Genomic DNA, 24426 nt, shown 5'->3' with positions numbered 1-24426 from the left:
AATGATACATTTTTTGCATGGTGCCCATGCGTCCTGTGACCTTGCTATAGTCATTTATTAGTTTCAGGAGTTGTTTTTTTGTTTGTAGATTCCTTACTGCTCTTCCAGGAATCTCCAGTTATTTTACTCAGCCTCACAGACTTCCATGTCTCTATTCTAGGAAACCTGAGCCTCTTGCACCTGCCCAGCCAGGGGCCTAGGCCCACAGGGCCCCAGGAGCAGTAGCCAGGAGCACGATGACCTAGGACTGGGCTCCTTTTACCTACCTTAAGTCAGACTAGGGCAGACACTGCATGAAGGTTATTCATTTATTCTCTAATACCTAACAAGATCTTACTAGCTGTGAGCACCGTGATAGGCACTGGGTAAACAAAGCAAACTAAGACACAACTGACCTATAAAGATCTACCTCATCCTTAGGCTGAGCAACATAGGAAGACCCCAGCCCTACAAAAAATAAAAAAAAATTGATAGCTGGGTTTGGTGGTGCATGTCTATGGTCCCAGCTACTTGGGAGGCTAAGATGGGAGGATTACTTGAGGCTGACGGATCGAGGCTGCAGTGAGCCATGATTGCACCACGGCACTTCAGCCTGGCAGACAAAGTGAAAGCCTGTCTCAAAAAATTTAAGAAATTTACTTCATCCTTCTTATGGCTGACAGTTTACTGCCCCCTGTCTATCTTGAAGCTTTTGTGATCAAGTACCCTTTGAAGTTTTGAACTTTAAACAACCCTTAGTTGGTGCATATTGTTTGTTTACACATGAAGACATGAAATGTTGGCCGGGCGCGGTGGCTCATGCCTATAATCCCAGCACTTTGGGAGACCGAGGCGGGTGGATCACGAGGTCAAGAGTTCAAGACCAGCCTGGCCAAGATGGTGAAACCCCGTTTCTACTAAAAATACAAAAAAAAAAAATTAGCCGGGCGTGGTGGTATGCACCTGTAATCCCAGCTACTCTGGAGGCTGAGGCAGAGAATTGCTTGAAACTGGAGGGGTGGAGGTTGCAGTGAGCCGAGATCGCGCCACTGCACTCCAGCCTGGGTGACAGAGCGAGACTCCATCTCAAAAAAAAAAAAAAAAAAAAAAGACATGAACTGTTATATTACTATGTTATATACATCACCAAAAAAAGGAAAAACTATATGGCATAAAGATTAATCTCACTTACTTGGAACTCAAACTGCCAGAGTTCAAATCTGAGCTCCACTGGGGACCCTGGGGCAAGTTACATAATTTCTCTGTGTCTTCGCTTCCTTATCTATAAAATTGAGATAATAACAGCACCCACCTCACAACAGTGCTGGGAAAATTGCAGAAACAGACCCTGACTCATAGGAAGTTTGCTATTCTAATTAAAACCTGTAAAGTACAAATAAAAATGTAAAATTAAAAAATAGAAGTTTTACACTTATTTCTTGCACCACCTCTCAGGAGGTGCTGTATTTCATTTAACATTCTTCTTTTGATGAATGTTAGGTTGTCCCATTTTTGATATTATGAAGAATGCAGCAATGGCCAGCCTTCTTTGTGATGTCTTGGGTCTAATTGCCAATGCAACTCTAAGGCGTTTTCTGAGAAGTGAAACTGCTGAGTCATGAGAAATGCCTGTTTTTAATTTTAATAGCTACTGCCAGGCTGCCCTCTGCAGTGGCCATATCAATTTACATTGTCTGGGCATTTCTATTTCTCTACAGTCACAGCAACACTTGATATTGTCAGACTTTGGCTACCTCTATCTGGGGAAGGGGAGAAGGGACCAGTAGGAAATATTTTGTCCAAAGGAGATATTAGCTTTATCCTCAACATTTCAATGTGCTTATAAAATGTATGCGTGATGACTTATGTAATGAAAAGTTAATCATAAGCAACTCCCTTCAACATAATAGCTCTGATGAAGCTCAGCTCTAACAGGAAAATAGATGCTGAGCAAATGCCCAGACAAAATTTATGATTGCAAATGGTAAGAAGGGCCGTGAATGATACCAACAGGAGGCGGCAATGTGATTGCTGATAATAAGGTAGATGATGGTGATAACAGCAGCTGCCACAATACACCAGGCACAGTTTTTTTTTGGGTTTTTTGGGGTTTTTTTTGAGATGGAGTCTTACTCTGGCACCCAGGCTGGAGTGCAGTGGCGTGATCTTGGCTCACTGCAACCTCCGCCTCCCAGGTTCAAGTGATTCTCCTGCCTCAGCCTCCCGAGTAGCTGGGATAACAGGCGTGCACCATCATGCCTGGCTAAGTTTTATATATTTAGTATAGACGGGGTTTCACCATGTTGGCCAGGCTGGTTTAAACTCCTGACCTCAGGTGATATGCCAGCCTCAGCCTCCCAAAGTGCTGGGATTAAAGGCATGAGCCACAACGTCCTGCCCTTGCGCAAGGCACAGTTTTAAGTGCTTTGCATATGTAAACTTATTCACTCCTTGCAACACACATATAAAATACATATAATATATATGTGTATGTGTGTGTGTGTGTGTATATATCTGCCCTTGATATTGTTACTCTTTTCATTTTACAGATAATGAAACTGAAGCACAGAGCTTAAAAACTTACCCAGGGTCACATAATAAATAGAGAAACTAGGATTTAAGCACAGGCAATCAGGCTCCAGAGCCAGGATCTTATTTTGTCACCCAGCCTGGAGTGCAGTGGCAGAATCATGGCTCACTGCAGCCTGGACCTTCTGGGCTCAGACGATTCTCCCACCTCAGCCCCCTGAATAGCTGGGACCACAGGCACACACAACTACTCCCGGCTAATTATTTTTATTTTTGTTTTCTTGTAGAGACAGGGTCTTGCCTTATTGCCAAGATTGGTCTTGAACTCCCGGGCTCAAGCAACCTCCTTCCTTGGCCTCCTAAAATGCTGGAGTTATAGGTGTGAGTCACTGTGCCCAGCCCTGGAGCCCATATTTGTAAAGCAGCTCTGCGGGTTAATATCTGCCGCCTTTCACTAGAGAATTACTGGGGGTGGCAGAGGGGAACCACACAACATAAGAGCAAATAAAAGCATAAAATTTAAAAATAGAGATAGCACCATGTGGTATAAGAACAGTATTAGGCTGGGCACAGTGGCTCATGCCTATAATCTCAGCACTTTGGGAGGTTGAGGTGAATGATCACTTGAGGTCAGGAGTTTGAGACCAGCCTGGTCAACATGGCGAAACCCCATCTCTACTAAAAATACAGAAATTAGTCGAGCATGGTGGCAGGTGCCTGTAATCCCAGCTACTCAGGAGGCTGAGGTCATTGCACTCCAGTCTGGGCAACAGAGTGAGACCCCGTCCAGGAAAAAAAAAAAAAAAAAAAAAAGAACAGTGTTAGCAATGACTTCTATGTATGTGCTGAACTGATGAAATGTTTTTTATGGCCAGGCACGGTGGCTCACACCTGTAATCCCAGCACTTTGGGCAGATCACAAGGTCAAGAGATTGAGACCATCCTGATCATCCTGGCCAACATGGTGAAACCCTGTCTCTACTAAAAATACAAAAATTAGCTGGGTGTGGTGGCATGGGCCTGTAGTCCCAGCTACTCAGGAGGCTGAGGCAGGAGAATCACTTGAACCCAGGAGGCGGAAGTTGCAGTGAGCAGAGATCACGCCACTGTACTCCAGTCTGGTGACAGAGCAAGACTCTGTCTCAAAAATAAGAAACGCTTTTTGCATATACAATTTTATTTAAGCTGAAACTCTAAAATGGGATTATGACAGAGTTGTTAAGTCCTGGCTCCCATCTCCTCTACAGAGATAGGAATTGGAACTCAGGGATTTGCTCCCAGTTACAGTAAGTGTTGTGGAGCAAGGGTGAAAATCCCATTATTCCACCTCCTTCTCTTGTGTGGTAGGCAGACTGGCTCTCCAAACACATGTAGACTCTACTAGCCTCTGGAACCTGTAAGTGATGTTACATGGCAAAAGAGATTTTGCAGGTGTGATTAAAACTATAGCCTTTAAAATAGGGAGATTATCCTGGATTTTTTTTGGTGGTTCCAACATAATCATAGGAGCCCTTAAAAGCAGATAACTTTCTCTGGCTGGAGTCAGACAGATGTGGCAGAAGAAGTCAGAGAGTTCTACTTTTAGTTCTTTAAGGAATCTACCATTTGATCCAGCAATACCACTACTGGGTATCTACCCAGAGGGAAATAAGTCATTATTCGAAAAAGATACTTACACACACATGTTTACAGCAGCACGATTTGCAGCTGCAAAAATATGGAACCAGCCCAAATACCTATCAATCAATGAGTGAATAAGGAAACCGTGGCATATACGATGGAATACTACTCAGCCATAAAAAGGAATGAATTAATGGCATTTGCAGCCACTTGGATGGGATTGGAGACTGTTATTTTAAGTAAAGTAACTCAGGAATGGAAAACCAAACATTGTATGTTCTCACTAGTAAGTGGGAACTAAGCTATGAGGATGCAAAGGCATGGGAATGATACAATGGACTTTGGGGACTCAGAGGGAAAGGGTGGGAAGAGGATGAGGGATAAAACACTACAAATTGGGTGCAGTGTATACTGCTTGGGTGATGGATGCACCAAAATCTCACAATTCACCACTAAAGAACTTACTCATGTAACCAAACACCACTTGTTCCCAAAAAACTTATGGAAATATTTTTTTACAATAAGAAGTCAGAGAGATTCAAAGCATGAGGGGGATTTGTCCTGCTGCTGCAGGAGCGAGCCACATGGGAAGCATGAGAAAGAATGCAGGCTGCCTCTACGAGCAAAGACCAGCCCCCAGCAGGAAAGAGGCACCCCAGTCCAACAACCATAAAGAACTGAATTCAGCCAAGAACGTAATTCACCCTCAGAGCTGGCCCAGCCAACAGATTGATTTTATCCTTGTGAGACTGTAACAGAGGACACAGCTGAGCCATGTGCTATGCATGGACTTCTGACCTCCAGAACTGTGACATAACAAACGGGTGCCATCTTAAGCTGGCATTGGTGCCACCACACTACAAGAGACTAGCAAGGCTTGGTCTAAAAATATCTCCTCCACTGACATACCACATGGGTTGATATTCCTGCTGTCAGAGGCACACCTTGAAATTAAGGTGTTTTCCTACGAAAAAGTCTTGTTGTTAAGTTCAGACACTGTCTGAGATGAGGTAATGCATTAGCAGCCTATCCGTAATTACCATGCAACCAGAGGAGTTTCCCACCCTGAAATACAGAAGAGCCATGTTTCGGTGCAGAGTCCAGAAGTTCCAAACAGAGGAGGATCCTGCACTGAAAGGGAAGCTCTAGTAAGGAGACAGAAGTGGCAAGGCCTTGAGTAGCATACAAGGGTTAAGGGCTCACTGGCAACAGGAAGGAGAGTGGTCTCCATTATAATTTCATATGGAGCAGCCATAGTCTCACAGTCTCTTGCCTTACTGCCTTTACTTCTGATGTTCCTTGTGCCAAGAATGCCTTTCTTTCAGCTCTTCTTGGGGGTGGCTTCTTCTCATCATGCAGGGTCAGCTCATCAGAAAGGCCTTCCATGACCACCTGGCTAAAGTGATATCCTTCTCCATGACCCTGTCACTCTCTGCGATGGTCTTTGAATTTTCAGGTATTTATGATTCCTGCCCCAAATTTGGCTATAAGCTTCAAGAATACTGGGACCTGGCTTGTTTACTGAAGCATCTCTAGAGCCGCAACAATGGCTAAAACACCATGGACAGTCAGCAAATATTTGCTGAGCAGATGAAAGACTACACGACAAGGTAATGTTTGACAAATGCAATCAAAAACATAAAGCATGAAATTCTATGAGGGTGTAGAGAAGGATGGAAAGGGATTCATTGAAAAGATCAAGGATGCTTGCATGGGAGGCAGAGTGTTTGACCCGGATGGGATTTGTTCCAGGGGAGGGGGAGCTAACACAAGCAAAGGCAAGGTCATGGGACAGTGCAGGGGGTACCCAGGCAGGGGGTGTCAATCCAGTTTGGCCAGAATGAGGATTGCATAGACAGGGTGAATATACTGTGAAGCTCATAAAGCTGAAGGGTTTATCACAGGCTTAGGTACTGCCAAACAAGGGTCTCACGTGGTCAATGTTTCTGTAACATTTGCAAGAATAGGATAGTTCAACCGCAGTCAGTTAAGGCTGATCAGTATCAGTCCTTTCATCTGACTTCCCTTCCATTTCTCCCATCTTACTCCCTCTGTGTTGAGCAGCATTGGAATTTCTGTAAGCCTTTTTTGGATCTATAACAGCTGAGGGAATTTGAGTTGGGGATACATTTGGTTTGGGTTCAGTGGGATCTATTTATGCAGTTCACAGTCACTTCCTTATAGAGTTAAGTAACTGCTAGCTGGCTTAATGTAGAAATGGTTTCCAGAAATATGCTTACTACTCAGTGGGCCAACGCACCTGGAATTAGGATGTGAAGCCTGCACTGCAGCTTCAATATTTCCAAGTATGTGGGTCATGGAGGAGAAACAAGGTTTGAGATGTACAGAGCCAGAAGTTAATCTGTAGAAAATTATTAACAAAAAATTTGTATATAAATAAAAAACTTGATAGAGATTGTGATGGTTAATTTTACGTGTCAACGTGACTGGGCTTCACAGCAAGAGAAGTGCAGGAATGGGCCCATGCTCATGGAATTCAGTGGTCTTACCATCTTCCTTATCCTGCTGAAGCAGCTGGCTTCATAGAATACTGGAACAGCCCTTTGAAGACTCAATTACAGCACCAGCTAAGTAGTAATACCTTGCAGGGCTGGGGCAAGTTTCTCCAAAAGGACGAATATGCTCTGAATTTATATCCAATATATGGTGCTATTTCTCTGCTAGCCAGGATTCAGGGATCCAGGAATCAATGGGGTGGAAATGGGAGTGGAACCCTCACCATCACCCCTAGCGACCCACTAGCAAAATGTTTGCTTCCTGTTCTTGAGACTTTATGCTTTGCTGGCCTAGAGGTCTTAGTTCCAGAGGGAAGAATGCTAGCATCAGAAGACAAAACAATGATTTCATTGAGCTGGAAGTTAAGACTGCTACACTGCCACTTGGGGCTTTTCATGCTTTTGAGTCAACAGGCTAAGAGAGGAAAAGGAAGGAATAGCCAATGATTAGTAATTGTGTAGAGCCAGGATCAAAAACTCAAATGCCCGCAGGGGCCAGGCAATAAAGCAAGTAAATGAAGGTGTGTGCAACGTTAAACTGATGGGCATAGTTTTTACTTAAATAAATGTATGATTTCTTTAAAAAAAATACATGGCTTCTTTGGTTTAGCTTTCATTTTCATGGGTACAAGAACGATTTCTTGGCCTTAAGGGATATGATGACTTTGAAAGCACAATGATCCAGGACTATGGATTCTCCGTGTTAGTGCTGGGGACTGGTGGGGACTGTGGTGAACCAGAGAATTATCCAGCGCCAGCTCATGATGCCAGGTGCAAATGGCCTGGTTTTATCAGACCTGATGTCCCAAGAGAAGCCAAACAGCCCAATTTTCACGTGAACTCCTAATTTCTAAACATTGTCAATGCCTTTATTTATTTACTTTAAGAATAATATGTAGCCCAGAAGATATATCTATGAGCCAGATACAGAACCATGTTGGATATAGAATTAATGAGCTCAGTGAAAATAATCAATGAAACTAAAATCATAAAGAGGTTGGTGATGAACATGTGTGTATTTAATATATGCCAAGTACTATTCTAAAAGCCTTGCCTAAATAAACTCATGTAGGTTTCACTGCAACCCTATAAAGTTAGATATTATTTCCTTTTTCTAATTGGGGAAACTGAGGCTCAGAGAGGCCCAAGTTCATGTAGCTATAAGAGGTGGAGCCAGGATTTACAACAAGCAGTGCAGTTCCAGAGCTTGGATTCTTCCAGAAAAGCCCTCTGGATTCCACACTCAGGAACAGGGGTTATTATCCTAGGGACTGAGGGTGGGTTTCAGGAGGCACATGGAATCCTGAAATTCCATACATGTTTTTATGTGAATACAAGAGTGTGTTTTTCTTGGAAAGGAAGCTTTCATAAAGTTCTCAAAGTGAGGCCAAGTGCAGTGACTCATGCCTGTAATCCCAGCACTTTAGGAGGTCGAGGCAGGAGGACTCCTTGGAGCCTGGAGTTCAAGACCAACCTGGGCAACACAGCAAGAACCCATTTCTACAAAAAAGTTTTTAAAAAATTAGCCAGACATGGTGGCACATGCCTGTTGTCCCAGCTATTTAGGAGGCTGAGAAAGGAGGATCGCTTGAGCCCGGGAGTTTGAAGAGGTTGCGGTGAGCTGTGATCACTCAGGGCACTCTAGCTTGGGAGAAAGAGAGAGACCCTGTCTCAAAAAAAAAAAAAAAAAAAAAAATATATATATATATATATACACACACACACACACACACACACACATATATAGGTACTGTAGTCAATTCTCTTATGGTTGCAAGGGACACAAAACTCATGCCTTAGAGGTTTCACACAAACAAACACAATTTACATTTCATATAATCAAAAAGCTCAACAATTCAGACACAACTGGATTCCAGGGCTCAAGGAATAAAATCACAACTCTGTCTCCATCCATCTCTTGTTCCAGTTTTTGCTGCAGGCCATTCTCCAACTCTTTCTGCTGTTAAGAAGACTGCAGCAATTTGGGCCCACTATCAAGCTAGGTTCTATTTGAAAGGAATATGATTACATCTCAGAAATGCTTGTAAAAGTCTTCTTGCATCTCACTAGCCCAAACTAAATGACATACTCAGAGTTAAACCAATTGCTTATGATCAAGGGAATGTAATGATCTAACTGGCCAATTCTGAATCACATGTTCACATCTGGAGCCAATCAATACCATCCCAACCACCACATGGCTGGGAATAGGTCAGAGAGTCTTTTTGTTTGTTTGTTTTGAGGCAGAGTTTCACTCTTGTTGCCCAGGCTGGAGTGCAGTGGTGAGATCTCAGCTCACTGCAACCTCCACCTCCTGGGTTCAAGCAATTCTCCTGCCTCAGCCTCCTGACGACCTGGGATTATGGGCATGTGCCGCCAGGCTTGGCTAATTTTTGTATTTTTAGTAGAGACAGGGTTTCTCCATGTTGGTCAGGCTGGTCTCGAACTCCTGACCTCAGGTGATCCACCCACCTCAGCCTCCCAAAGTGTTGGGATTACAGGTGTAAGCCACAGCGCCTGGCCTAGGTCAGAGTCCTTTAAGGGAAGTATGACAGGACCACAGATATCCATCATAGATAGTTACTGATGGAGGGTTATCTACTGTGCCTTGGAGAATTGAGTGGGACCCACCTCAAAAAAAAAATCATGTTTAAAACCACTGCAAAAGTTGCAAGTTCCATGTCATTTTTTTTTTTTTTCTGTGACTGGGAGGAGCCTTATTCCAAGATCTTCTAGGAGTTATTGGTCAGATGGTGACTTGACTGCTGCTCCCTAAATAGAGCTTTCACATCCGAGATGACTCCTAACTTTCTGCAGCGCTCCCACATCTGTTCCTTCATTTGATCTAAATTTAACAGCATTCCTATGAGTCAGAGAAGTGAAGTAACTTGCTTACAGTCACACAGCCAAGCCAAACTTCCTGCCTCCCAGCTTACAAACAGAGGAGTGGGTCCACCCATCTTGATCCTGGGGTACTGACAAGAAATATTCTGGAGAAGTTAGATAGGGTAGAGGCAGAAGTAGAGGCAATTAAACATGAAGGATTGGGAAGGCAAAAGATGAACCAGCCAGCTGTAGTCTCTGGATGCATAAACGGAGAAGACCCGGAGAGGAAAACAGACGTTCTCTGTGTTTACCTGTAAGCACAGGTAAGTACAGAACCTTCTGGGAGAGCCCACTGATTTTGGTGGCAACAGCCTTCGTCAAGTGAAGATGGGAGGGAGTGAGCCTGCATCTTTAAGGATCACACAATCTCATTTTAATTATTAACTCACTGCATTATTAACGGACCAGCTGTGTGCGGCAGAAAACCAAGGGTCAGAACTCCAGGCCAACGATCCATTCCTGGTGCCACCTCCAGCCCAGTGGTCTCGAACGCTTCTCAGGACCCTTTCAGAACTTGACGAATGACAGCGAGACTTCCTTCCAGAAAAGTGCACGATTTGTCTGCAGTTTCAGGATTTGGCTAGGAATACGGTTGCAGGTATTTCCTGCTAGTGTCTTGAGGGGCTTTCCACATCCGGTCTCATGTAGTCCCAGGTCCCTTATATTTCTTGGTCCCTTTCTGAGTAATGATAACTCCTAAAGGTGGATGCAGGGAGAGGAGGAAGGGGAAGAGATGAGGAGGTAGGACTTAGCAGCACAGGCCTGAGTTATTTGGGGAAGAGAGGAAAATAAAGTTCTGTTTGCTGAATTGCCTTTCACAAGGCACTGGTCAAACAGACCTCTAAGTGGACAGTCACATGGACGAATGTGCATGCATGTGTGCATTCGTTTCCAAACTTTAGCCATGCAAAAACCACCTCCAAGCCTTTTGTTTCATTTCACTTGCATTGTGACTGTTTCCCTTTAAAGCAATACACTTGAATTTCTTTCCAAGGGAAACTTTATATTACTACCAGACCTGTAGAGCTTCAAATGTTATTTGAAAGGGATTAAACGCTCCGAAAACCAAACAATAGTATTAAATCCTAGCTAGCCTCCATAACTGTCCTTCACTCTGAGCCCCAAGATGTACTTTCTATTTAAACAAAAAAGGAGGCAGGGTGTGGGGAGTGTGGAGGTGTTGGGGGATGAGAATAGCAAGGAAAAGAGATGTTAGACACTGAACTGAGACTTTATTTTGTATTTTTTTTGAGATGGAGTCTTGCCCTGTCACCCAGGCTGGAGTGCAGTGGCACGATCTCGGCTCACTGCAACCTCCGCCTTCCAGGTTCAAGCAATTCTCCTGCCTCAGCCTCCTGAGTAGCTGGGATTACAGGCGCCCACCACCAAGCCCAGCTAATTTTTTTTTTTTTTTCTATTTTAGTAGAGACAGGGTTTCACCATGTTGGCCAGGCTGGTCTCGAACTCCTAACCTCAGGTGATCCACCTGCCTTGGCCTCCCAAAGTATTGGGATTACAGGCGTGAGCCACTGTGCCTGGCTTTTTTTTTTTTTTTCTTTTTGAGACAGAGTCTCACCATGTTGCCCATGTTGGAGCGCAGTGGTGCGATCACGGCTCACTGTAGCCTCCACCTCCCGGGTTCAAGCAATTCTCCTGCCTCAGCCTCCCAGGTAGCTGGGACTGTAGGCGTGTGCCACCATGCCCAGCTTATTATTATTATTATTTTTAATTTGTAGAGACAAGGTCTCACTATGTTGCCCGGGTTGGTTTCAAGCTCCTGGCCTCAAGTGATCCTTCCGTCCCAGCCTCCCCAAAGTGCTGGGATTACAGGTGTGAGCCACCTCGCCCAGCACTGAGACTTTTGCTATTATCAGGACTGAAATGATTGCAAGAAGATTGTCACTTTCTCACCAAATGCTTCACTCTTACTTCATTCTCCACGCAATTGGGAAACACCATGATTTATTTAACAAATATTTATTCAGTTGCCTACTAAGCGTTCTTGGCCCTAGGGGAGAGGAGGGGAGGGCATGGGGAATAGACATGGGTCCTGCCCTTGTGGAGGGAATATTTTCACGGTGGAGACAGACAAACAACTAAGCGAAAAATAAAATAATTTCAAACGGGGTTGAGTACTATTTTAAAAACTAACAAGAGTTTACAATAGTGAGTTGTTGAGGCATGGGAGGTGCGAGGGTGGACTTCACATGCTGGAGGGAGGAGCAGGAGGTAATTTGGTCCTCCAGTGAGTGAGACCGGCGTTTCCAATAGAAAAGTCATGTTCAGGGTCGGATTCTTAAGCAGTGGGAAAGTGGTTAGCAGCTGTAACTCGATATCCCAGGCATAATCTGAAGGACACTACCGAGACCTGCTCTTTGCCCCTGATTCAATCAGAAAGCAAAGCAGATGTTGTATTAATAGTTTTCCAGTCCAATGGCCAAGAGAAAACAAAATATGTCATACATGCGGTTGTATTTAAAGGCAAGATTACAACACATGTTCAGCAAACGTTCGCTGTTGCTGGAGCAAGGGATTCCATTCGTAATTGCAGCTGAGTTAATCTAATGAACTGCAAATGAAGACGCCTCTTTTCTTTTTTTTTTTTTTTTTTTTTTTTTTTGAGACGGAGTCTCGCTCTGTCGCCCAGGCTGGAGTGCAGTGGCGCGATCTCGGCTCCCTGCAAGCTCCGCCTCCCGGGTTCACGCCATTCTCCTGCCTCAGCCTCCCGAGTAGCTGGGACTACAGGCGCCCACAACCGCGCCCGGCTAATTTTTTTGTATTTTTAGTAGAGACGGGGTTTCACCGTGGTCTCGATCTCCTGACCTTGTGATCCGCCCGCCTCGGCCTCCCAAAGCTCTGGGATTACAGGCGTGAGCCACCGCGCCCGGCCGACGCCTCTTTTCAAGCGCAGCCAAAACCGTCAGGGTACACAGTATTTACAATGTTTCCCCTCTTCTTTCCTTGCGAGGCCGCAACCTGCCATGCTGTTCTTAAGTGCCCAAGTGCCGGTGACAAGAGGGTTTCCCTTTGCCATCTGGACCTGATTGCCTTAGAGGTAAAGGTTCAATACCCTTAAGAAGTTAGATTCTAAAAAATTATAAATTGGTATCACTGCTTTTGATTGCAGTTGATTGATTTCCAGATGGAGATTGCACAATCCGTGAAGACACACAACGCTCTCCGAAGTCACTGCTCCACGCTGTGCCCCTCATCCCTGCCTGGGAGCTCCGTATCTCTACCCCCCACCTTACTAACCAGCACCTCTGCCTTCACTCAGAGCGCTCAGGACATGGGTGTAGCCACTCAGAAACAGTTCTTGAATCTCAGGTTCAATACTGGCCTCCTAAATCCTAGCGACTCCCAGAGGAGTGAGAGGTGGGAGGTGGCAAGGATGAAAGGCTGATTTTAGCTCTGCATTTGGGGCCTCTTGAATCATCTTTGTTTGATGAGAAACTGGGAAGACTGGGGGAGGATAACGGATTAAGCTCATTCCATTGAAAAGAGCTCACTCAGATATCAGGAAAAAGCCAGATGATAATACTAGATTTACAAACCACAGGCAACCGGTTTGCCTTCTCATCCCCTACAGGCTGAAAGTTCCAGGGTCATGACATTTTAGGCTCCTTGAGGCAGAGGGATTAGAGTATAGGCTTATGGACCCAGGCAGCCCTGGGTTCAAATCCCAGCTGTACCATTTACTGCGTGTTAAACGCTCATACATTGCTTAACCCCTTGAGCTTCAGTTTTCTTATCTGGGAAACGGGTATGACACCAGCTGCTTCTCAGAGTTGTCCTGAGGATGGGAGATGATGCCTATAAAAATGTCAAGGTCAGCCGGGCACGGTGGCTCATGCCTGTAATCCCAGCACTTTGGGAGGCCGAGGTGGGCAGATCATGAGGTCAGGAGATCGAGACCATCCTGGCTAACACAGTGAAACTCCATCTCTACTAAAAATACAAAAAAATTAGCCGGACATGGTGGCACATGCCTGTAGTCCCAGTTACTCTGGAAGCTGAGGCAGGAGAATTGCTTGAACCCAGGAGGCAGAGGTTGCAGTGAGCTGAGATTGCACGACTGCACTCCAGCCTGGATGACAGAGGGAGACTCCGTCTCAAAAAAAATGTCAAGGTTGTTGCCTGCCCTATAGTCGGCACCTGCGTTCAGCAAATAATAAGTTCTCACTGCCACCCTCACCTTCTCCAGATTTTCACTTTTCCCTCCTACTTTCCTCTGGAGGCTGCCTGCACTCTAAGCCATCTCTATGATGTCATCTAACCCAGATCTTTCCAATTCTTCCTAAGACCAGACGTTTTTCAGAGGCAATGCTGGGTGACAGCCATCAGTCCAAGCTGTAGCCAAGGAAAGTGCTCTATCCCTGTCCAAGGGTAATTCCCAAGTGGGTTCCCTGTAACAGTAACGAATGCCCATGAGCATTCCTTGCAAGAATTATTATTATTATTTTTGAGACGGAGTCTCACTCTGTTGCTTAGACTGGAATCCAGTGGCATGATCTTGGCTCACTGCAACCTCCACCTTCTGGGTTCAAGCAATTCTTCTGCCTCAGCCCCCCGAGTAGTTGGGATTACAGGCGCCTACCACCACGCCCAGCTAATTTTTGTATTTTTAGTAGAGACAGGGTTTCACCATGTTGGCCAGGCTGACCTCAAGTGATCCGCCCGCCTCAGCCTCCCAAAGTGCTGGGATTATAGGCGTGAGCCACCATACCCAGCAATAATAATTTTATTTTAAAAGGAATTCTGTGGTCATATTAATTTAGGAAATACTTAGAGATTCACAGTGCACATTAGCATATTAAGGGTTCTGAGAAATCCTTTTAGCAAATAAACCCATTTAGCTTTGTTTATGCTAACTTTCCCATTTGATCTGACCTGGTCACATCCTGTTATCCCTCCTCTTTTCTCGGAGTGCTTTCCTTTAACTCCTCTCAATTCATCCTCCCAAAACCCTCTCACCCAGTTTCACAGATGTGGAAATGGGGTTCAGAGAGGTGAAGTGACTTTCCCCTGATGACTCAGCTGGGTAGCACCAGAACCAGCTGCTTTCTTCCTGAGTGCAAGGCTCTTTTCTCTACATCTGGAAGAAACAGCCGAATACATCCCTTTCTGGTTAAACAACCATAGAATCTATCAATCATTGCCTGGGCTCCTGGGATGACATCGCCCAACAATTTCATTTTCTCAACAATGGGAAAACCAGAAAAGGGAAGTGAGTTTTCCAAAAGTGACAGAAACAGGGGTGGCAGAGCCAGAACTGGGACCCAGGCCAGGCCATCTTCACCCTATGCCTGGGGCCTACCTGTCTGGCTCAAACCCCTCAGTCATCTTCATTACAGTTTTCTTCCTTCCAATAATAAAATATTTTGTCCAATAGATCTTTCTGTGATAACAGAAATGTTCTATAGCTGTGCTATCCAATACGGCAACCACTAACTACATGTGGCTATTGGTCTCTTGAGATGTATCTAGTGCAAATAGGAAGTAAATGTTTAATGCTATTTAATTTTACTTAATTTACACTTGAATGGCCACACGTGGCTAATGCCTACCATATTGGACAAGGCAACTCTAGAGGTCAGACAGAAATCAAGGCCAGGCACAGTGACTCATGCCTATAATCCCAGCATTTTGGGAGGCTGAGGCAGGAGGATTGCCTGAGCCCAGGAGTTCAAGACAAGCCTAGGCAACATAGGGAGACCTCATCTGTATAAAAATAGCCGGGCATGGTGGCACGCACCTGTAATCCCAGCACTGTGGGAGGCTAAGGTGGGAGGATGAATTGAGCCCAGGAGTTCAAGACCAGCCTGGGCAACATGGCAAATCCCTATCTCTATAAAAAATTAAAAAATTATGGTAGCCTGAGCCTGTGGTCCCAGCTACTCGGGAAACTGAAGCAGGGGGATTGCTTGAAGTTGAGACTGCAGTGAGCCATGATCCCGCCACTGCACCCCAGCCTGGGTTGACAGAGCAAGACCCTGTCTGAAAAAAGAAAAATAAATCATATCATATCAAGTCTACTGAGATCCACTCAGTGTAACTATCATATGAATAGAAGATCCTTATAAGAACCGTTGAGGCTAAACTGCCTGGACCTTGTTGGGGGCTAAATTCCCTTTCATCAGGGCACAACCCGAGATGTCTTTGCTGAAAGCTATTTCTTCCTTCCCTGGCAGCATCCTACCCAGCTTCTAATCTAAGCTCAAACACACCCTCCTTCAGGAAGATTTGCTGTTCTACCTTCTCCCCACCAAGCAGAGTGAAGGGATTCTTCTTTGGAACTCCCACTCTCCTTTATTTATCTCCAGATGGATGAAAAAGGAAGAGGGTTTCTGTTTTGCTAAAAGCCCTCTGGTGAGCAAGTGGATGAAAGAGGAGAGAGTTTGCCTGGGGCGGGGGTGGAAGGGGTAGTTGTGGCAGGGGCATATCCTAGGTAGCTTGAGAGAGATAAAGAAGATGTAATTAGAGAAGAGCGGTGGTAGGTGATTTAACCATTTAACCTTCTCCTGTATCTGCCTTACAACATCTTTAGTGAAAGTAGACATTACAAACCACAGTGACATGTGGATAAAACTCACGATGTTGGGGGAGAAGAACAAATCATATGCTTCACAATAAAAACACTTAATATCCTAGGAACAGAAGGGAACTTCCTCAACCAGATAAAGGGCATCTATGAAAAACCCAGAGCTAACATCACACTTAATCGTGAAAGACTGAAAGCTTTCCCCTTAAAATCAGAAATGAGAAAAGGATGTCTACTACTGCCACTGCTGTTCAACATTGTTCTGGAAAATTCTAGGCAGAACAAGTAGGCAAGAGAAAAGAAGAGGTATCCAGATCGGAAAGGAAGAAATAAAACTGTCTCTGTTTGACAGTTGTCACAATCTTGTACATAGAAGATTAGGAAGAAGCTACCAAAAATTACTTGAATGACTCAACAAGTTTAGTATGGTTGCAGGATACAAGATCAATATGCAAAAACCAGCTGTAGTTCTTCTATATGTTGACAAGAAGAAAATTTAGAATGAAATTAAGAAAAATCCATTTACAAGAGCATCAAAAAGAATAAAAAACAAGGCCAGGCATGGTGGCTCATGCCAGTAATCCCAGCACTATGGGAGGATGAGGAAGGAGGATCACTTGAGCCCAGGAGTTTGAGACCACCTGGGCAATATGGCAAGAATCCATCTCTACCAAAAATTTAAAAAAATCAGCCAGGTGTAGTGGCCATGCCTGCAGTCCTAGTTACTCAGGAGGTTGAGGTGGGAGGACCACTTGAACTCAGGAGTTTGAGGCTGCAGTGAGCTATGATCTGGTCACTGTACTCCAGCCTGGGTGTCAGACAGATCCTGTCTCTAAATGAAAATAAATAAACAAGCAAATAAATTTAAAAAAATATTTCAAAAAAGAATGAAATAGTTAGGAATACATTTAACCAAAGAAGTCTGAGGCTTTTTACACTGCAAAACTATATAACATTGTTGAAAGAAACTAAAGAAGACCTAAATAAATGGAAAGACATCCCATGTTTATAGATGGAAAATTTAATATTAAGATAGCAGGCCGGGCGTGGTGGTTCACGCCTGTAATCCCAGCACTTTGGGAGGCCGAGACGGGTGGATCATGAGGTCAGGAGATCGAGACCATCCTGGCTCACACGGTGAAACCCCGTCTCTACTAAAAATACAAAAAATTAGCTGGGCGTGGTGGCGGGCGCCTGTAGTGCCAGCTATTCGGGAGGCTGAGGCAGCAGAATGGCGTGAACCTGGGAGGCGGAGCTTGCAGTGAGCCAAGATCCTGCCACTGCACTCCAGCCTGGGCGAGAAAGCGAGACTCTGTCTCGAAAAAAAAAAAAAGATAGCAAAACTTTTCAAATTGATCTACAGATTCAATGCCATCCATCCTTTCAAAATACTAGCTAACTTTTTTGCAGAAATTAACAAACCAGTCCTAAAATTCATATGGAAATTCAAGAGAATCAGAACAGTTAATCTTTAAAAAGAACAAAGTTGGAGGGCTCATACTTCCTGAGCACTAAAACTTAGTACAAAGCTATAGTAATCAGATAGTATGGAATTGACGTAAGGACAGACATATAGATCACTGTACTAGGCTTGACGGTCCAGAAATAGACCTTCACATTTTGGATCAATTGATTTTCTACAAGGGAGCCAACACAATTCAGTCTTAAAAATGGTGGTAGAACAACAAAGTAGCTACATTCAAAGAATGAAGTGAACCCCTTAACTCACGCGGTAAACAAAAACTAATTCAAAATGAGGCCGGCGCGGTGGCTCAGGCCTGTAATCCCGGCACTGTGGGAGGCTGAGGTGGGGGGATCACGAGGTCAGGAGATCGAGACCATCCTGGCTCACACGGTGAAACCCCGTCTCTACTAAAAATACAAAAAATTAGCCGGGGGTGGTGGCGGGCGCCTGTAGTCCCAGCTACTCGGGAAGCTGAGGCAGGAGAATGGCGTGAACCTGGGAGGCGGAGCTTGCAGTGAGCCGACATCAGGCCACTGCACCCCAGCCTGGGCGACAGACAGACTTCGTCTCAAAAAAAAAAAAAAAAAAAAAAAAAAAAGATTTAGCTCTTTTAAATAGATCCACAGTGGCTATATTCATAAAGTTAAAAATTGGAAATAGCCTTAATGTCCAACTATAGGATATTGGTTTAAAATGTGATAAGACTTGGCCGGGCGTGGTGGCTCACACCTGTAATCCCAGCACGTTGGGAGCCCGAGGCGGATGGATCACGAGGTCAGGAGATTGAGACCATCCTGGCTAACGCGGTGAAACCTCGTCTCTACTAAAAATACCAAAAAATTAGCCAGGCGTGGTGGCGGGAGCCTGTAGTCCCAGCTACTCGGGAGGCTGAGGCAGAATGGTGCGAGCCTGGGAGGCGAAGTTTGCAGTGAGCCGAGATGGGGCCACTGCACTCCAACCTGGGTGACAGAGCAAGACTCCATCTCAAACAAACAAACAAACAAACAAAAAAACTAATTCAAAATGGATCAAAGACCTAAATGCAAGCATTAAAACTATAAAACTCTTGGAAGAAAACATATGAGGAAATCTTCATGACCTTGGATTAGTCAATGGATTCCCAGATATGATACCCAAAGCATAAGCAACAAAAGAAAAAATAGAAATATTGGACTTTATTTTTTTAAGAGATGGGGTCTTATTATGTTGCCCAGGCTGGACTTGAAATCCTAGGCTCAAGTGATCCTCCTACCTCAGCCTCCTGAGTAGCTGGGACTGAAAACGTGTACCGCCATGCCCAGCTAAATTTCAAAACGGAAAACTTTTGCACTTCAAAGACATTAAAGTGAAGACAACCCGCAGAATGAGACAAAATTTTCACAAATTATATATCTGATAAGAGACTTGTGCCTAGAATCTATAAAGAATGATTACCACTCAATAATGAAAAGACAAATAACCCAGTTAAAAATAGGCAAAGGATCTGAATAGACATTTCTCCAAAGAAGATAAACAAATGGCCGATAAACACATGAAAAGATGCTCAACGTCATCTGCCATCGGGGAAAAGCAAATCAAAACCATAATGAGACACCACTTCACACCCACTAGGGTGGCTATAATAAAAAAGACAGATCGTAATAACTGTTGGCAAGGATGTCGTGAAATTCGAACCATCATCACACATTGCTGGTGGGAATGTAAAGTAGCACAGAGCTTTGAAAAACTGTTTGGCAGTTTCTCAAAAACTTAGAGTTACCATATGACTCAGCAACTTCCCTCATAGGTATATAGAAGAGAAATGAAAACATATGTCCACACAAAAACTTGTACATGAATGTTCATAGTCGTATTATTCATAATAGCCAAGAGCGGAAACCACCCAAATGGTCAACTGATGAGTGAATAAATAAAATGTGCTGTATACATACAATGAAACACTCTTTGTCAATAATGAAGACCTGATCCCTGCTGCAACATGGAGGAACCTAAAAGCATTATGGTAAGTGAAGGAAGTCAGATTCAAAGGTCCGTGATTCCATTATAAATGGCATTCCATCTGTGGAATTCCATATATGGAATGTCTAGAATAGGAACACTTCCTTTCTATAGAGACAGAAAGGAAATTAGGAGTTGCCAAGAGAGGATGGGGAGACTGGTGGGTGATGGCTAAGAAGGTGGCCGTGTTTCTTTTTGGGGTAATGAAAATGTTCTGAAATTGATTGTAGTGATGGAGGTACAACTCTGAATATACGGAAAGCCACTGACTTGTACATTTTAAATTGGTGACTTGTATGGTATACGAATTACATCTCAGTAACGCTGGTTTTCTTTTCTTTCTTTCTTTATTTTAATAGACAGGGTCTTACTCTATTGCCCACGCCGGAGTGCAGTAGTGCAATCATAGCTCACTGCAACCTTGAACTCTTGGGCTCAAGCAATTCTCCCACCTCAGCCTCCCAAGTAGCTGAGACTATAGGCATTTGCCACCATGTCCAGCTAATTTTCTTTATTTTTTGTAGAGACGAGGTCTTGCTATGTTGCCCAGGCTGGTCTCGAACTCTTTGGCTCAAGTAATCCTCCTGCCTTGGCCTCCCAAATTGCTGGAATTAGAGGCATGAGCCATCACACCCAGCTAAAAAAGCTCTTAAAAAAAAAAGTTGCATACGGATACATACAACATAGGATTTATATGAGAATATTGAAATATGCAAACAATACTATTATTTAGAACACATACAAGTGCAGCGAAGGCATAAAGACACGCATGTGGATTATAAAGGCACAATTTTAGGGCGGTAAATACAAGCCCAGGAGGGGATGGTTAGTTAGTTCATGGAGAGACAAGGCTGCTTCAACTATAATTGTAACATTTCTTTTTTTTTTTTTTGAGACAGATTCTCACTCTGTTGCCCAGGTTGGAGTGCGGTGGTGTGATCTTGGCTCACTGCAACCTCTGCCTCCTAGTCAAGTGATTCTGTGCCTCAGCCTCCTGAGTAGCCATGATTATAGGCGCATGCTACCACAACCAGCTAATTTTTGTATTTTTTTTTTTCTTTTGAGACAAGTTTTGCTTGTTACCCAGGTTGGAGTGTAATGATGCAATCTCGGCTCGCTGCAACCTCCGCCTCCCAGCTTCAAGTATTTCTCCTACCTCAGCCTCCCAAGTAGCTGGGATTACAGGCATGCGCCACCACGCCCAGCTAATTTTTTGTATTTAGTAGAGACGAGGTTTCATCATGTTGGTTAGGCTGGTCTCGAACTCCTGACCTCAGGTGATCCACCTGCTTCAGCCTCCTAAAGTACTGGGATTACAGGCGTGAGCCACCACACCTGGCTAATTTTTGTATTTTTAGTAGAGATGAGGTTTCACCATGTTGGCCAGGCTGGTCTCCAACTCCTGATCTCAAGCGACCCACCCACCTCAGCCTCTCAAAGTGCTGGGATTACAGGTGTGAGCCACCACACCCAGCTGTAGCCACCACACCCAGCTGTAACATTTCATCCTTAAGCTTGGCAATGGAACATGATCATATCCCACATACCTTTTCTGTTTGCTTGAAATTCTTCGTGAAATAATTTCCCAGGCATTTTCCAATGCTGCAGAAACTGGACATGTGTATTTGATGGATCGGTTGGGGGACTGGCCTAGGGGGGCCCTGGACTGGAAGAGCTGGTCCTTTTCAGGTTCCACACATTCAATAAACATTTCCTGTATCGAATCCAGCAATCTCTGGGACCATCTCCAGATCGTTCTTTCCCATAGTTGGTGTTCTGCAGGTAACAGTCCAGGCTTTGCAACCATCCAGACAGCTCTGATTTGAGTGCCCACTCTGCCCTCATTACCAGCATGGCCTCTCGCCAATTACTTAATGCCTCTGGGCTTTACTTTCCCATCTGCTAAATGGGAATCATACCACCTACTCCTTGAAACTAGTGATGATGGAAGGCAGAAGCCCTTGCAAGGTGCCTGGCTTCCCCTGCCCGCTGAGGATGAGGCTGTCACTCTCTGCTGAATCTTTCTGGGTGATGCAGGTTGTACTGGACCCTACATTCCTTCGCACGGTGTATGATCAGCCATCAATCAATACTCCCTGAGTAGAACTGACTTTAAGAGCCTCAACTTCCTTCCTCCCTTTCTTACTGCTTTGAAAAGTCAAGGGAACCAAAGGCTTCTGAAGAGAGCTCCCTTCGTTACTTTAAAAAACAAAGAAGTATAGAAATAAGCTGGCTCTGTCATTCTCCGTGGATCGTTTTTGTATTCCCAGCTGTTGTTCATCAGTTTCTGGAGGCTCACAGGGCAGCACCAGCCTCCAGGGGCCAAGGAATGGGATGATGGTGTGTGAGGATCTGGATGTAGCCTTTCTCTCGCCAGTCATGCAGGCTCCTTCAGCCCTTCCTGGAGCACAGAGAGTTGGATCCCTTGGCCCAGGCCCTTGGCAGTGAGATTTAGTCCCTGCTGATTGCAGCCCGGCACCTGGGGGAGAACCGGGCCTCAGAAACTGAGCCTGAGATCCAGGTGGACAGGCCGGAGCTGGGTCTATGCTGACCAGGGTAGATGGAAATGCTGGCTGCCCAGAGGAGCTTCTGGAGAAAGCTGTCATGCAGGTAATTCCAGTGACTGAACAGAACCCAGGAAGTGCATCCTCTGAGTTTTAGGCCCGGAAGCTTCCTCCTCCAAATGTCAGTTGCAGCACAGAGCTCAGCACTTGGCCATTCCTTCACTCCCTCTGGGACTTGGCTGGTTTGTTTTGGGAGGGTTGCAGTCCCTGTGTCTGGCTGAGGTCTCAATGTCATCCAAAGTCTTTGTGGCCAATGGGAAAGGGAGCAGGGAGACAGAGCCCCATGGGGCCCTGTGGGCTGTGTCCTGGCCAGTGGGGGAGAGCCTGATCATGGTGCTCCTGAATGGCCCCAAAGGAGTTCAGAGCACAGGCCTTCTTTACGCCACTTCCACCCGACCCACAGTAACCCCACCGTGACTCCCTGGGGTTGCAACTTAGCCGAAAAGCGATACATCATTCTAGCTTCACCCGTGGACCTTTGGGATCCCTTGAGGCCCCATCTGTTCAGTGCCTGACCCTGATTAACCTGTGGTCCTTCTGGCCTAGGGCTTGGCATCATGGAACAGGATGGGCAGCTTTGGGAACCAAGGGAAAAGTGACAGTCCATTCTCTCCACCCCGGTTATTTGTCTGCGGTCCAGCTAGGCCATTCTCCCATCCACTGGATGAAGGTCCTACAGAAATCAAGGTCCGGGGCTGCCACCAAGCCTTCTGGCTTCTCCAAGGGGCAGCTGGGTCTCATGGCTTGCTGTCCACAGCCCCTGCCTGCCTCCCACCAATCCTCCATTCTGCTGCCAAAACCACCCAACCAACCCTCAAATGGAACTGTGTCACAAACCTGCATTACGGACCCTGCTGGGCTCTCCTCCACAGACTGGAGGCCCACAGATGGGTTTTTGCTCGTCCTGCATTGAGATTTTTAAAAATCTGGAAGTTGCCCAGCTTCCCTTGAAACACCAGTTGGCTGGTGCTAGTGCAAGGCCTCCTTAGGCAGGTACTTAGGGAGCAGTCCTCACCATTCCCTGTTGTCTCACATCCAGCCTCCTTCCCTCATGAAATGCAATGTCTGGTGCCTGCATACTTTTGAGTTTCCCCTGTCTAGTCTCCAGGCAAAGGCTATTGTAGCATGGCTGGGAGGGAAGGAACAAGGAAAGAAGTGTAGAGGAAGGAAGGAAGGAAGGAAGGAAGGAAGGAAGGAAGGAAGGAAGGAAGGAAGGGAGGGAGGGAAGGAGGGAGGGAGGGAAGGAGGGAGGGAGGGAGGTAGGGAAGGAAGGAAAGAAGGAAGGAAGGAAGGAAGGAAGGAAGGAAGGAAGGAAAGAAGGAAGGAAGGAAGGAAGGAAAGAAGGAAGGAAGGAAGGAAGGAAGGAAAGAAGGAAGGAAGGAAAGAAAGAAAGAAAGGAAGGAAGGAAGGGGGGCTCAAGCAATGGTCTTCCCTGCCCGGACCTCCATGCATGTTCTGCAGAGCAGGCTGGGAGACGTCTCTGTCGGGGAACCCGCCATTGCACTGCTGTGGCTCTGGGAGCTGCAAACTGCTTGGGGGCTGTTCTCTGATTTCCCAACCACGGCAGGGAAGAGCACTGTGAGTGTGCGGGGGTGGAGGGTGGAGAGAGACAAGAAAGCAGGAGCACAGGGAAGTGGAAGGGGCAGAGGCGTGCTGCTTAGCAACCGCGGAAGAAAATTTAGAGAAGTGACAGGACCATTTCTCCCAGTGCCTGAAAGGGAGGATTAAAAAGAAAAAAACAAAAAACTCGTCACACGCCTACACTTGTTCATCTTGTTGTGGCGGCTCTTGGAGTGTTGGCTGGAATTCACAGGGCTCCTCTGCAAGGGAGGGCCATTGTGGAGGATGCCTGGCCAGCTACGTGTGATGTGGGAAAAGCTACAAAAAACTACGTCCTCAATAGCTCAAGGGGGACCATCTTTGTGGCCCCTCAAGGGGAGGGAGTGAAGCCTTGCGAGAAAGATGGAAGAACACAACTTCACCTGTCTTGCCTTTTCTCTCTCACTTCTTCCTCCTAAATCTACCAACATCTAGAGAGAAAGGTGTCAGAGGACTTTCCTTTTCTCCATCTTTCCCCCGGAACCTCACAAACAGCCCCAACCCCATTCCTTCCTCCCCACCGAGAATTCTCCGTTGCTTTTCTTTCTTAATTTGATTTTCTCTGGCTCAGAATCGAGATCAAAAGAGGAAATTCTTTCCAGCCTTTTAGGAATAATTCCCAGAATCTCCCCCTGGAAATGCATACATAATTACCATAATTATTTCTAAAGAAATCTTCCGTGTTCTCTTACCCGCTGCTTTTCCATCTCTCCTGCAGGCTTGGGGAGG

The 24426-nt window shown here is 45.4% G+C and overlaps 1 protein-coding gene across 1 annotated transcript in view; it reads right to left on the bottom strand.

The window, feature by feature from the left end:
• The window catches only part of MRTFB (myocardin related transcription factor B), a 262686-nt gene extending 243112 nt beyond the window's left edge, over positions 1–19574 (bottom strand). The window contains exons 1-2 of the mRNA XM_071084138.1: positions 19468–19574; positions 9936–10226 (exon numbers count right to left, since the gene is read on the bottom strand). The gene's annotated coding sequence lies outside the window, so the exon portion shown is untranslated. The remainder of the gene's footprint in view (positions 1–9935; positions 10227–19467) is intronic.
• Between the last annotated feature and the right edge of the window lie 4852 nt (positions 19575–24426).

This window comes from Macaca nemestrina, chromosome 18 (assembly GCF_043159975.1).
Source record: "Macaca nemestrina isolate mMacNem1 chromosome 18, mMacNem.hap1, whole genome shotgun sequence".
NCBI classification, from domain to species: domain Eukaryota; kingdom Metazoa; phylum Chordata; class Mammalia; order Primates; family Cercopithecidae; genus Macaca; species Macaca nemestrina.
The sequence above is the reverse complement of the archived record's forward strand: the minus strand, read 5'-3'. Positions and strand labels throughout refer to the sequence as shown.